At 43.1% G+C, this 13398-nt stretch overlaps 1 long non-coding RNA gene across 1 annotated transcript in view; it reads right to left on the bottom strand.

The window, feature by feature from the left end:
- Positions 1–13398, bottom strand: part of LOC125137366 (uncharacterized) — an 88133-nt gene that overhangs the window by 14769 nt on the left and 59966 nt on the right. The window lies entirely within an intron of this gene.

Below are 13398 nucleotides of genomic sequence, written 5' to 3'. Positions count from 1 at the left end.
AACCTGCTCGAAGGCACTGCAGTCCATCGAGATCACGGGGACAGGAAGAGCAAGATCTCAGGGACATAAGAATGGGGCGCATCACCATCCTACTTTTCCTCCCAAGAAATCTCATCTTTAAGAGACTCGGGCAGCTGCTTCGAGGCCCAGGGAGTGAGCAGAGGTCTTGCAGACTCGAGGGGCCAAGGAGACCCCAAGGAGAAGGGAAGGAAGAGAAGCTGCCTCCCATCTCCCTCTCTACTGAGCACGTGCTCACTGACAGATGCTGTGAACCAACTGGAAAACAGCGGCTAAGGGGGAGGGGGGGTAACCAGTGTCTGATGGTTTCATGATGCTGGAGGAATGAAAATGAGGACATATCCTAGATTGAAGGCCAAGAAACACCTGAACTGAGCCTCAGATCAGCTCAGCCCCTCGCTGGATTAAAGACATCTGCCTCCCTCTGTATCCAAAGTAAGCCTCTGATGATATCATCACCCGCACTGTTGACATGTACACACAATGTCCTGTGTTCAATCGACAGTTATGGGGCGCAGGAGAGAGGTTCGAGAGAAAAAGACGCAATGAAATAAGCAATGAGATCCTGTTGTATACCACTGGGAACTATATCTGGTCACTTATGATGGAGCATGACAATGTGAGAAAAATGAATCTATACATGTATGTGTAACTGGGTCACCATGCTGTACAGTAGAAAACTGACAGAACACTGTAAACCAGCTACAATGGAAAAAATAAAAATCATACATATAAAAAAATAAAGCGGATAATTAAATGTAAAGAAAAAGAAAGAAAAAGAGACGACGAAAACCATCACAGAGTCAAAGGATATGGTCTTTAAAATATCTATGATTAATGTGCTCAAAATTATAAGGATTATAAAATAGTTTAATATATATCTCTCAGTAACTCACAAAACACTCTCAGTGAAAAAAAAAAGAACACAAGATTTGAACAACGCAATTAACAAACTCAACCTCAGTAACCTAATTAGAATACTCAACAGCTGTGATTACATAGTGTTTCAGGGTACACACATTAACATTTATAGAAATTAACCACTTGTGGATCATAAAAGCGTCAAGAAATTTCAACAAATGGAAACCAGAGAATACTTTTTTTTAACATTGTTTTATTGAAGTATAGTTGATTTACAACGTTGTGCCAATTTCTCATAAAGGCCTTTTTTGAACCTATTATTTCAAAGTAATATAGATTTACAGGAAATTGCAATAAAAGTATCATTTTCAAAACTGAAGTAAAATTTACATACAGTAATAAACTGCTTTTAAGGGTACACCTGGATACATTTTGATAAAGGATCCAGCTGTGTAACCACCAAAAAAATGAAAATAAAGAGCATTCCCATCACTGCAGACAGTTCCCTCATGTGCCTGTTAGTCAACCCCACACCCCAAAGGCAAGTTAGTACTGATCTCACTGCTGTTATCACCACTGCTTAGCTTTGCCTGAGCTTCGTAAAAAATGGGTTCATATACTAGGTACTCTTTAGGGTCTGGCTTTATTTACTCAGCATAATGTCTCTGAGATTCATCTGATAGGGATGGAGTAGGCACAGGTGGTTGGATGAGTCCCAGTAAGGGACCACAGATAAAGGTGGAAACTTAGGGGGCTTTGGGAGATCACCGAAGTTAATAAATTGCTCAAAAAAGCCATCACAACAAGGCAGGCTTGCTTGACTAGTGGAGGTGCGACAATTGCCTCAGGCCGTTGGGTGGGGGATGGGGTGAATCCTGCGTTCAGATTCAGACCTAGGACAGGAGTTTGAGGACCGCCCTTCTACTGATTTGAATACATGCCTTACTGGATACCAAGGAGGAGCTACCACGACTTCCAGAAAGGAAGAGGCAGACTTTTCCAACCCCAACTCCCTTTGGATGATAAACCTGTAGCCCACCAGATCCGGATCCTCAGGGCAAAGTTTCCGTGCCTGCAATCCTACCTTAATAAATCTATTTCTTGCCTATCACTTTGTCTCTCACTGAATTCCTTCTGTGCAGAGGCAGGAAGAACCTGAACCTCAGTGAGTCCAGACACCAGGTGAGTGACTCCAGTTGAAAACTGTGGGTTCCAGTCCCAATCTGGGTTTTGGCTGGGTGCAGGCTGTTAGTGCTGTCAGTTTCACATCTACACTGTCAAATGTATCAATCGGTCACTCTCTTTTTTTGGGGGGGGGGGAGCAATAAAGAGTCCATTGTATGAAAGTACCACAACTTTTTAATACCTTTTCTTATAGATGGCTATGTGGTTGTTTACATTTTAGGGCTATTACGACTAAAGCTGCTATAACTATTCTTACACAAATCTTTTGGTGAGCATGCATTTTCATTTCTCTTAGGTAAACACCTAGCTAGGAGTGGAACTGCTGAGTTATAGGCTTGATGAATGTTTAACCTCAAAGGAAACTGCCAGACAAACAGGTGCATCAATTTATAGTCCCACCAGAAACTCAGAGAATTTCAGTGTACACAGTCTCACCAGCTTGCAGTGCTGGCAGATTTTAGTCCGTGGGAGTTTTGACATGCATTTCCCTCGGTGGCTAGTGATAGCTTTTTGCATATCTTCTTTGCGCAGTGTCTGTTCTTTTGCATATTTTTTTTTCAAATTGTGTTTTTTTTTTAAATGACTGCTCTATGGGAGTCCATTCTATAGTTTGAGGCCAGCCTTTTGTCAGATGTGTGTATTACTTATATTTTCCCCCAGCCTGTGGTTAGCTTTTTCAACTTGTCTTTTTTTTTCGGCTTTCTGTCTTTTCTAGGGCTGCACCCACAGCATATGGAGGTTCCCAGGCTAGGGGTCAAATTGGAGCTATAGCCGCCAGCCTATGCCACAGCCACAGCAACGCCAGATCCAAGCCACGTCTGCAACCTATACTACAGCTCACAGCAATGCCGGATCATTAATCCACTGAGCGAGGCCTGGGATTGAACCCTCAACTTCATGGTTCCTAGTCGGATTCGTTAACCACTGAGCCACGATGGGAACTCCACAACTTCTAACAGTCTTTCGATGAGCAGAAGTACTTAATGCTGACAAATCACAATTTATCATTTTTTTCTTTATATTTAGTGCTTTTGGTATCCTTTAAGAAATCTTTGCCCACTTCAAAGCCTAAACAATATTTACCATTTTTTTTCAAGAAGTTCTGTATTTTCAGCTTTATATTTATGTCTCTGATCTATCTCAAATTAATTTTTGTTGGAGTTCCCATCGTGGCGCAGTGGTTAACGAATCCGACTAGGAACCATGAGGTTGCGGGTTCGATTGCTGGCATTGCTCAGTGGGTTAACGATCCGGCGTTGCCGTGAGCTGAGGTGTAGGTTGCAGACGTGGCTCGGATCCCACGTTGCTATGGCTCTGGCGTAGGCCAGGGGCAAAGCTCCAATTAGACACCTAGCCTGGGAACCTCCATATGCTGCAGGAGCAGCCCTAGAAAAGGCAAAAAGACAAAAAAAAATTAATTTTTGTTTTGGTGTAAAGAAGAGGTACAAGACCTAATTTTCCCCCTACTTGTTTCCCCAACGTTTGTTGAAAAGATTTTCCTCCTTAAACTCTCATACACCTTTGCCAAAGCTGGTCATATGTCACAGCATGTTTTCACTTAAGCTACAAGTCAACATAAACGTGTGAAGGAGAGATTTCTCAGATATTTCAAAGTTAATCAGTACACATCTAAATAGCCTGGGTTCAAGAAGAAATCACAAGGGTAATTAGAAACAATTTTGACTTAAGTAATAATGAAATAATGACCAAAAAATAGAGAAGGTGCTGTTTTCCGGTTGCTCAGCAGGTTAAGGGTCCAGGATTGTCACTGCTGTGGCTCTGCTTACAGCTGTGGCTTGTGTTTGATCCCTGGTCTGGGAACTCTGCATGCCATGGGCGTGGCCAAAAAAACAAGTAGTGAAATGTAGCTCAGTATTTTTTTTGTTTTGTTTTGTTTTGTTTTTTGGGGGGGGCCACATCCACAGCATATGGAAGTGTTCAGGCCAGGGGTCGAATCAGAGCTACAGCTGCTGGCCTACACCACAGCCACAGCAATGCCAGATTTGAGCCACATCTGCGACCTACACCACAGCTCACGGCAACGCCAGATCCCTAACCTACTGAGCGAGGCTAGGGGCTGAACCCACGTCCTCATGGATAGTGGTCAGGCTCATTACTGCTGAGCCATGAAGGGAATAGCTCAGCCATATTTTAAAAGAAGGTTAGAAATCAATAATTTATAATCCATATTGAACAATTAGAAAGAAAAAGAGAAATCTGAAGAAAAAGGAGACAAATCACAATTAAGAGCAAAAATAAATGAACGAGATAGAAAATAACCATAAGTAGAGAAAGATCAACAAAGGTAAAAAGCTGGTTCTTTGAAAAAGACTAAGAACACTGACAAACACTTTAGCAGGCCCTTGAAAAGCAGAGCCAGAGCTTCCTGCTCAGCCATGACCTAAGCATCTTTTCTCCACAAGGCAGATTTCAGACAAGGGAGCATCTGCAGCCCCCGCTCCCCCGCCCCCGCTTCCCCACCCCCACCCCCGTCGTTCCCAAAGAGAGAGGGTCAATTTTGCTTGTAAGAGTTGTGCTTCTAGTCTTTACAGAGAAACAGAGAATAACGGCAATAAACACAAGGAGCAAAGTTTCCACAACCTTGAATGTGAGCTTTGTGTCAGCATCACTGTGAGGCTGAAGCAATGCTACCCTAATGTCTGAGGAGACAGCAGCCCTCAGATGTGAAACTGCCAATACGATGTTTGAGGTACTCATTTACACCCTCTATCATTAGGAGTGAACTTCATTCTAAGTGCAATCTGTGCCTTAAAAAAGCAACAAACAACACTATAAAGCCAGGGTGAGTAGCAAGACATTTTACAATTAAGTCTCCAGAATGTGGATAGAAATCTCTCTTTTTCACTGACCTTAAGTCACTGTGACACTCAAACCAACAGTTAGTAAGAATTACATTCAAGCAGAAGACAACAAGCCTCACATCATCTGTGAAATATCTGTTCTCCCTGCTTCTGTAAAAAAAAAAGGATTTAAATAGTACACCGAAATCAACCACTGGTATTAAAAATTTGTTTATAATTAAATAATACACATATGAAAAAGTGGCAATCAATCAAATTCATTCTCTTGTCAATAGTGCAAGAAAATGCTGGTAGAGAGCTGATCTAAAAATTAGTCAACATGCAAAATTTAACACACCATTGGGGGAAAAGTACAGATGTTTCTGCCTCAGTGATGAAATCCATAAAGAACTACTTTTTTAGTGAGCCACTAAAGAAAGAGGTGCAGCAGAAGGAATATACATTCTAATAATGAATGACTTCTCTCATAGAAACAACTGTTTTATGGAGAGCCTGTGCACACCGATGAGTGAAAGAAAGGACAAACACTGCAGGTGAAGAGCCTGCACTCCCAGCAGCACAGAGACAAACAGTTACTCCAGAAAAGAGGCAGAATCTGGAAGAGCACCAGCACTCCAGAAGGTCACTGGCATGGTTCGTTTTGCAGAATCACTTAGAAAATCTCGTCCTAACATGGGATTGAGCATGAAAATCTTACACTACACAGTGGCTCCCTGGGTGTTTCACACCAATGCACCAAGAAGACTTGGCAAATGATATTGACTCACATTTGTTCTTTCACAAGTAACACATGTCTAAAATGTCCTGACTGCTTCGGTGATGGCAACTGCCAGCTACTGGCTTCAGAAGAGATGTTTTTGGTAAAAAAAAAAAAAAAAAACATGTTTAATCTATCCTTTTTTTTTTTCTCAAAAAATTTTCTAAAACATAGTAATCCAGCTGTCATTTTACTCTTCTGATAAAGAAGAGTCATTTACTCTTCTGATAAAATTGATGCTTTAATAATGAGTGATAAACAACTACTTTTCAAGGAAACTGACTGTGGAAAGAATCCTTTGAAAATGGGTGTTTGGAATGTTTCCCATCAAGTGATTTTTTTGTTGCTGAAAATGAAAGCCATCATCTTTAGGAGTCATTTTGAATTCTGTCTCACATTTCCTACAACTAATTGTCCCAAACCGAAATCTCTATTCTGACAACTAGTCAATAGACCTTTAAAATGCATCGAGGTCTCGAGCACACCTCACCATCCCTGCAGCTCCCAGGCGGGTCCCAGCCACGTCATCCAACTCCTAGACAACAGCAGCAGCCCCCTGGCTGTGCTCCTGTTCACTCTTCTCCTACTTCTTCATGCACCTGTGCCTCCAGCAGCCAGGGTCACCCTGCTGATACTCATCTGCTCAGAACCACGCCATAGTTTCTCCTGCATCTCAGAGTAAGATCCTGATTCCCTACAAGTCCCTCCATGATGGGGCTGTTATACCATCACCTCACTGCCATCGTTTCCTGTTGCCCTCTTCTCTACTCACTCCACTCGAGCCTCAAATGTGCTATACCTCAAAGAAGCCAGATACATGCTGCCCCAGGGTCTTTGCACTGGCTTCTCCCTTTGCCTGCAATATCTGCCCAGATATCTTCCCGCACCTCCTTCAGCTTTTTACTGGAGTATCACTTCTCTTGGAGGCTCCCTGGCCCTGTCTAAACCAGCAGCTGCTTACCACACTCCCCACTCCCCCACACTGCTTTTTCTCTTAAATGTTTATCACCATCTAATATATTTCACTACACTTGTTTATCTGTTTTGTCTATTTCCCTCTCCCACAAGGAGGACAGGAATTTCATTTGTCATATGTGCACTGTCCAAGCTCCCAAATCTAGAACGATGCCTAGCAATAACACATGAATATGTGAATGCTTGAATATTTGATGCTGAAAGAATGAGAGTTTATTTAAAAAAAACCTTCATACCTGCACACTTTAAAAACTTGGAAATGTAATTTTCTAAATCTTCCAAATGAATTTTAATGAGTTTTGAGTGCTATTAGAAAGATAAAAAAATGGAATACTTTAACCGTAATTTGTAAGAACTGAATGACATGGGAAAATAACAATTATTAGCTGAACTGAAAAAAAATCTTGGCATAGCTGGTGGATGTGACTGAAAAGCAAATATTTCGATTTACTAAGTTGCTCATCCTGAAGGAGGCCCTTGCTTTATGCAGCTGCTTCTCATTATTTGCAGTAGGTGTTTCCTACAAACTTACCATGGAGACGAAAGCAGTGAATGCTGAACCAGTGTTCCTAGGGGAAACAGAGGGTTAGGTTCCTGAAAGCCTCTGGTCACATGTGTATCAAGTGATCAACACATGTACATAATCTCATTTTATATGGAGTTCTAAGACATTTAATATACATTATTGATTCATTAACATTAAACTCATGGTCACCAGCCTGTAACTCACACTTGAATAAAGCTTATGGAACACCACACAGTTCTCCACAAAGGACATCACAGCTTCCTGCACTTCAGGAACACCAAATGGCAGATCAGCGTTATGCTGGGGGGAACATTTTAAGTAGCAAAGTCACCCACCACCACCAAAAAATCCACGAATATGCAAAAATGCAGCACTAGGTAGACTACAGAAGGGAACCTGTTCACAGTATGAGAGCGGGGACAAAGGCTGAGGTGCCTTATTTGACCTCAGCTGGAGATGCATATGTTGGGCAATCTGTGTACATCTGCAAATGACCACTGAAGTGTCTCAAGTAGGAGTTCAGTTATAAACAAATTTGTAGGCAAACTGGCAAATACAGAATTCGAGAATAATGAGGACTGACTGCATGTATGGTTCCAAGTCTGAAATGTGGTTTTCCTCTTAAATTGCTTCCCATTCAGACCAAAGAGCCCTGGTGACACTCATAAATTTCATGACTCCCAATCAAGGTATGTGTCAATCAACACAGCTTCAGGTGAGACAGGCTTGGACTGGGCCCTGAGGCCCTGTGCTACAGGGCCAGCACCTGGACCAGCTTCTCCCGGGGCGACAGGACATAAAGACATTATAGGTGACTAAGAATAACTGCATGAATGGGCCACTGGGCCAAAGTGTGAACAATACAATACAAAAAGGCCAAAATCACTTGCTACTTCTGAGGTGCTGAGAGCAAAGCCAGGGAGGGGACTGCACGTGGTCCCTGAACATGGCGCCCTGGAGCAGGGACCAGATCACCTAAGCCACCCCTCTAGCCTGACCCACTGATATGTCCCGACCCTCACCCAAGTAAGAAACCAGCTCGCCTCCCCTGTGGGAGCGAGCAGGGGCATCTGTTTCCTGTTCCTCCAGCCTGCCCCTGCTGCACCCCAGTCCCAGTACAGCCTGGCCTGAATTCCTCACCTGGCCTCTTATCAATTTCTACTGATTAAAGAGTCCAAGGATGCTGGATAGTCACATGTGGAAACCCACATACTGTGCAGGGAGCAACTGACAACCTGTCCTTTGTCCCACATTGAACACTTGGGTTTGAATCCTCGCCTCATCCCTACTCACTTCCTTTCTCATAATCTCAGCGGGATCTTTGCAGAACCCTTGAAATTTTAACTGTTTGTCTGCAATTCAGGAAAGGCCACATCCAAGTGTTTTCAGACACTAGGACAGAATCAGCAATAATGAGGCCAGATCAGTTAGGTACCACACCCTAGGGACTGGCTGACTGTGATCCTGCAGTGAACCCAGAATCTGTCTCCAGCTGAACTCCTTTGAGTAAACAAAGAAGTGAGCATTTTCCACGTCTGACACCCCTGCTGGCTGGGGGTGCACCCCGCTGCAAGTGCTAAGTGCTAAGAACCCGTTCCTGCTTTGCAAGCGCTCAGGCCAGCAGCCAGTCAGATGGGCGTTCACCCCCACATCTCCAGCATTGATTCACCTGCGCCTGTCACAATACTGGTGACCTGCCACTTGAGCACAGACTGTAACAGAGAAACTGCAGCAGAGTTTCTCGGAAGATTCCTGCCTGGACTGGTAACTGTGCTGCTGCTTCTGGCCAGGTTGAATTAGGTTTCTGTCTGGGTTGCTTCAGCTCTGCAGGCAGACACGACATGGCTACTCTGAGCAGTGTAAGCTCAGCCTGTTCTCAACAGCCATCAGCAACGAAAGCTGCAGCACCAGTCTGGGTGGCTCTCAGTGGACAGCAGGACCTGAGCAGTGATACCATCCTCCTTTGTAACCTCTAAGGCCCCTGACCTGACAGCAGGATGTGTAGGAATGATCTGGACTCAGTGATCTGGACTCAGCCCAGGAGAGCTGTATTCTAGTCTTGGCTGGATGGGAAATTACATTGTGAAGTTAAAAAAAGATGGATCTAAATCATCTCCTTTGCTTTCTCTTCCACTTCTGTGCACCTGCAAGAGCACAGAAATTCTGCTCTTTCATCTCACATTTTCCCTGGCCTCCTCCCCAGCAGAACCTCTGGAAACCTGTGGTGCAAAACACACACCTCAAGCTGTGTGGCTGCAGTTGTAAGAGGACAAGGTAAAGCCCTGAGCACAGACACATCTTCACAGATGCCTTGTCCGCAGAAGTCAGGCTCAAGGGTTGAAATCTTATAATTTTCCCAGATCTTATAATTTTCTACTATTCTTCCCAACAGAAAACACTTTAGCTAAGTTTTACTACAAGTTGTGGTAACCTGTAAGGCTGTTGCTACCATTAATTTTCATTAATTAATAGTCTTCCTGTCACTTCAGAGGCACATGATCTTTTAAACCCTCTATATACTTATTTTCCCTCCGCTGATAAATGTGCAAAGCAAAGCAAAGATTACAGTTTTTCTTAAGATTAATACCTGTCATTTTACTTTTTCATTCTCAGTCATTCTCCATGCCTGGTTAGTTGTTTTTGTTTTATCTTTTCTTTCTTGACGGCTCTGATCTGCTCCCTCTGTTGGCATTCTAATCCAGGCTCCCCTCTGCTCACACCTAATTTGATCCATGTAGTCTGCCTCTGCTATGCCCTAAATATTATTGCCAGGTTAATTCAGGAAATTCTGTTTGCATTAAGTTATTCTCTTTCTACAAAACATGCACTGACTCCACATTATTTACTATAGAATAAACTTCTGAGTCTGGTGTTCAAGAAAGACCCCTTTGCCCCCAAACGTGATCTCACTTAACCTGGCCAAGCTGTTTCTATTACCTAACATCTCCCCCCATCACAAGTCATCTCTTCTGGGCAAATCAATGTCCTTGCATCCCACACATATACAGGATGAGTCTCAACTCTAAGCTGTCATATTTTCAATGAGCAGCAGAGAGACACTTGGTTTTTCCTAGACCTTCTGCTGAATGCTTCCACCCCCACCACTTCCAACAGAGGCACAGCACACACCCCACAAAGAGCCTGCAATCCTGAAGGCTGAGCAATCTGCCAGGAAGCATTTATTACTCTGCTCAAACCAGAAAGCATGTGCTAGGCAGGCAAACAGGCGATGAAGAGTCCTCTGTGTTTGTAAAGCTGCACTGGGACGCTGTTCTATTACAGAAGGTGGAGGAGGAAGGGCTTCGAAAAGGAAGGTATTCTGTTCCTGCTCGGTGAAACTGCAAACAGAACGGGAGCATCACAGACTGAACTGATTCAGTTCTTTGCAGTAAAGTAGTTCACTGGATAAATACCTCTGCTGGTTGTCTGAATTACAGGTGAGTAAATGAATCTGTTTCTTTATTTGCAGCTTCTCAAAGGCAACTGTTCAAAAGCACATCTTAGGAATAAACTGCATCCCCCTGATAATGGTCCAGAGAATATGGCTACTAATTTCCTATATTCTTAAAGGAACAACCAGGATTGAGGCAGGAGAGGATAGGCTGAGTATGGGATCATGAATCTACTTACCAGGAATGAAAGGCAGGGCTTTGGAGAGATGGCCAACAACCCTCTCCTTTGGAGAGCACATACTACTGGCTAAGCTGCTGCTAAGCAGTCAGGGTTCTAGATCAGATGATAACAATTATTTACACTCAAACACAGTTTTTTGTTTTGTTTGTTTGTTTGTTTGCTACACCAGCCAGGGTGCGAAGCTCCCGAGCCAGGGATCAAACCCTTGCCACAGCAGCAACCGGAGCCACAGCACTGACAATGCCAAGTGCTTAACTAACACATAACCCAGGAACTCCTTTAGCCACAATTCCAAGACAACAATCCTCAAACATGTAACCTTCTTGGAGGCTCTCCTGAATTTCCAAGTCTCCTATTTTCATTTTCCATCTTTTCTTCACCTTGTTTTACCTGGTAAAGGACTTCTGGTCTTCTTTGACGGTTTGAGAACAGAGTACAGAATCTTCCCTAATTTAGCGACAGAGAACTTTCTCCCTACCTGCCTGTTCTCTGGCCATGGGAAGAGACCGCCCCTCCATGCTCCAGCCCCGATGAATCCTACCTTTATTGGGTGGATGCCTTTAGTGGGTGTCCCAAAAACACAGGTAGTCTTTAACCTCCCAAGTCTGATTTTCTACATTGGTTTGTAAAGTCAATCTCTGTTTTATACATTGGCTTGTGAAGCCAGTTGTGGAAATGCTGACGGCCTTTTTCTATAGAAACCACGTGATAAATGGTCATTAGGTTCTCAGGACAGCTCTCATGACCAATTTATCTGCATCGCTGCAGTAGGATGAAAGGTACCTGAAGCCTTTTTGTGTACCCAAGTCCCCTTAATCTCAGGAAGGTGGATAAGGAGAGTTCCAGTCTCTTCTGTGACTTTCCACAGAATTTCTTGTATTACAACATATATGTGTCCATTCTCAACTCTTTTTCCCTTTTTCTTAGCACAAAACTTAGATATAATGTACACTGTCCTACACACTTCTATTTTCCCTTCAAAAGACACTTGGGAGGTTGTTGCATATCAGAACAGTGTAGACTGGCATATTCTTTTGAATAGTTCTATGGCTATGACATGGCTTATTTTTAAAAAATAATTTAGGAGTTCCTATCATGGCACAGCAGAAACGAATCTGACTAGGAACCATGAGGTTGCGGGTTCAATCCCTTGGCTTTACTCAGTAGATTAAGGATCTGGCATTGCCCTGAGCTGTGGTGTAGGTCAAAGACTCGGCTCAGATCTGGCATTGCTCTGGAGTAGGCTGGCAGCTACAGCTCCGACTAGACCCCTAGCCTGGGAACCTCCATATGCTGTGGGTGCGGCCCTAAAAAGGACAAAAGACAAATAAATAAATAAATAATAAAGGGATTAATAATTTAATAAATTTAACAACTAATTTAATAATTTAATAAAATGTACAATTAAAATAAATTCAAGATTCCTTTTCTTTGCTGCAAAAGCAGGAAATAACAACAATCACAAGAGAGAAATCAGGACATTAAAACATTATCCACGGTCCTGCTAAAGTATGCTGGTTTAGTACTTTCAAGATAGTGTTTTTACAGTCTGGCAGATGGACCATTCATACCACAACTACCTCAGATGCCTTTCACACAGTAGATTCCAGGGTGTGGTCATACACTTATTAAATCAGAATTTCTGTGCATGGGGCCTTTGCACAAGATTTACAGTTGAAGTTTGCAAACTGGTACTTGAAAGCCTTTGCTCAGTCTTAAAATTTTTCTTTTAATTATAGTTTACATAAAGTTTTGTATTCCCAGTTTTTTTTTCAGTGTTTAAAGCTCATGTGGGATAACGAGCACTTTCCATGTCACTGAATCGTCCTCACTCTCACCATTTAACTGCCTGCTTACCGCCCACTGAACAGGGGTTCTTATCTGCTCATCTGTTACTGGAATTTAGGATCGTTCAAAAGGTACCCTCACAATTCCTGCTCTTTCATATTGTCCTTTAAAACAAGTACGTAGTTGAAAGCCAAGGCTAATACTGCAGATAAAACACTCACTCAGACTCCAACTAACACACTGCTGCCCTTAAGTCAAGTTCATTGCAGCCGTCCATGACCACAGACGACATCAAGCACTTAGACCGGGGGCTACCAGGATTCTGAGAGGAAGTCAAGATGTTCCTGTCCAGGAGTTGAACATCTGGTTGATAGTTTACAATATAGAAATCAGAAGCTGAAATTCCATTTGTTTTGTTGACCTTGGCAGGGCTTGAGATTTAACACCTCTGTGGTAGCTGCTCCGATGATATTGATGTTACGGGGAAAGAAACCAAAGCCTAGAGTAATCAAGCATTTTGCCCAGGATCACACAGTAAGTGGAAGCAGTGAGATTTGAACCTGGACTGTATGACTCGAAGGCAGGGACTTGGGTTCTTGGAAAGGACCTGACAGTACAGATTTGAGGCTCTGGGGCCAGACGGCTCCTAGTGCAAGTACTCAATTCAGCTCCTGCAGAGAATAAGCATCCACAGAGGACACCTTAATGAATGCATCTGTCTGCGTTCCAGTAGCTTCACCTGCCAAACCGCTCCTGCTCTAAGACACACAGTTTCCATCCCAGGCTGTCATGCTGCCCATTCATCCTCTGTACAACGTAGACGTGCAAATGCA

This window comes from Phacochoerus africanus, chromosome 10 (genome assembly GCF_016906955.1).
Source record: "Phacochoerus africanus isolate WHEZ1 chromosome 10, ROS_Pafr_v1, whole genome shotgun sequence".
In the NCBI taxonomy this organism is placed as follows: Eukaryota; Metazoa; Chordata; class Mammalia; order Artiodactyla; family Suidae; genus Phacochoerus; species Phacochoerus africanus.
Note: the sequence above shows the minus strand (reverse complement) of the source record. Positions and strands in the feature narration are given on the sequence as shown.